This window comes from Hippopotamus amphibius, chromosome 7, assembly GCF_030028045.1.
Source record: "Hippopotamus amphibius kiboko isolate mHipAmp2 chromosome 7, mHipAmp2.hap2, whole genome shotgun sequence".
In the NCBI taxonomy this organism is placed as follows: Eukaryota; Metazoa; Chordata; class Mammalia; order Artiodactyla; family Hippopotamidae; genus Hippopotamus; species Hippopotamus amphibius.
This window is the reverse complement of record NC_080192.1, coordinates 89,006,178-89,007,899: the sequence shown is the minus strand read 5'-3', so window position 1 is coordinate 89,007,899 and position 1,722 is coordinate 89,006,178.

Below are 1,722 nucleotides of genomic sequence, written 5' to 3'. Positions count from 1 at the left end.
CCTGCCCTACACCCTGGGCAAGATCCCGCCGCTCCCTTCGCCCACCAAATTACCTTGTGGCCGAGTTTCCTTTCTTCCTTCCTTCTCTCCTTTCCGTTAGTATGGACCAGCAGGCCTCCTCCCTGCCCCCTTTACCCTCCCATTTTCCCAAGTCCCAAACCCTCCGCGAAGGCGCCATTAGTCACCCAATTAAATAATTGGTGCGCCCCGCCCACTCCGCCTTCCGTTGGGGCCATTTGAGATTGGACACATACACACACTCAACCGCTCACGTGCACACTGGACATACACTAGACACTGACTCAAACGCTCACTCATCCACCCGCCGCTCCGGCTCAGGGAGTCATGGAGGTTACACCAGCAACACACTCTGTCATCCCACAGCCACTGGCACCCGGCACATCCAGGGGCCCTGCCGCACAGACACTCTCAGTCGGACCCTCCGACACAGCGAAGCACCCTCGCTCACAATAGCATGCGGTAGAAGAGGGAAGCCAGGTCTGCAGTTACAGCATTTTAGGGGAGCGGGTCACGCGCCCTCCCGCGCGAGCACACACGTTTGCACACACATCTTCGCTGGAGTCCCTCAGTCTTTCTTCCAAGCCCCATTCTGAGTTAAAGAAAGGGAAATCTGAACCTGGCCTCTCCTGGCGCTGTCAAAGGAGAAGCTCGACTCTGGCGAACACTGGGATCCTCACAAAGTGCTTGGGGCTCAGAGGGCCCAGGGACCCCCACTGCTCAGTTCCAAAGCCCTGCCCGGCTTCCAGCCGCGCTCACCTCCGCCGTTCCCCTCTCCCCAGCGGGTCGCCGAGGACCCGGGACTGAGGCGCAGAGACCTCCGCGGCTCCGGGAGTGGGAGTGGGGCACAGGAAGAGTTTCACCTTTTATCCTAGTCTGGGAGTGCGATCCCCAGTTTGAAGCACTCAGAGCCGCAAGGGACCTGGGCGTTTGCAGCCTACCACAGTCTCGGCCTCACTCGACCCTCTCCTCTCCAGGACCCGCCTATTTGTCTGCAAATGTCTTCTCTCCATGGCGAGTGCGGGTCATTCGCTCATTCCCCTTGCCTCACTGTCTCGGGCTTTTTACCGCATTCTCAGCCTTGCTCTGCAAGGAGCACCGGTAGGGGCCTGCGGTCTGTGTTCCTGAGTGTGGATAGAGGTATGAATCTGGGCGCGAGGGGGCCACTGAACCCCAGGCCTGAGCCCCCATCTCCAGCCCCCCGCCCCTCCAAGCGCCCGAGCAAGGCCAACCTCCTGTTTTCTGCTCGGTCTCGCCCGGGTCGCCTTCCTGGAACACTTTGGTTATTGATCCCGCTGAAAGAGCTTGAGTGCGGAGACAGCGCTTCCCTGGGGACGCAGGGAGTGGGGAGGGGAGTAGGTTGGTGGTTGGCGGAGGGAGTTGATAAACTTTAGGAGAGGGTGGAGGGCGTTCCTCTGTACCCCAGGGCCGCCCCAGCCTCCCTCTGCCGGGCTCGGTGTGGGGCTAGACTAGGGGCGAAGGGCTGGGGCCAATGACCCCCCACCCGCCGGCGCTGCTCCCTCGCGGCCCGCTGGAAATCGGAGAACCCAGGCTCGGGCCCAATCAGCAGGGAGGGGTGGAGCGGCCGGGCGGGGGCGGGGCCGGAGGAGGAGGAGTTGGGCGGGGGGCGCGAGGGGCGGGGAGGCCAGGGCTTGGCCAGCCCAGGCCGGCCAGGCGGTGGCGAAGGCGGCGGTGGCGGCCGGC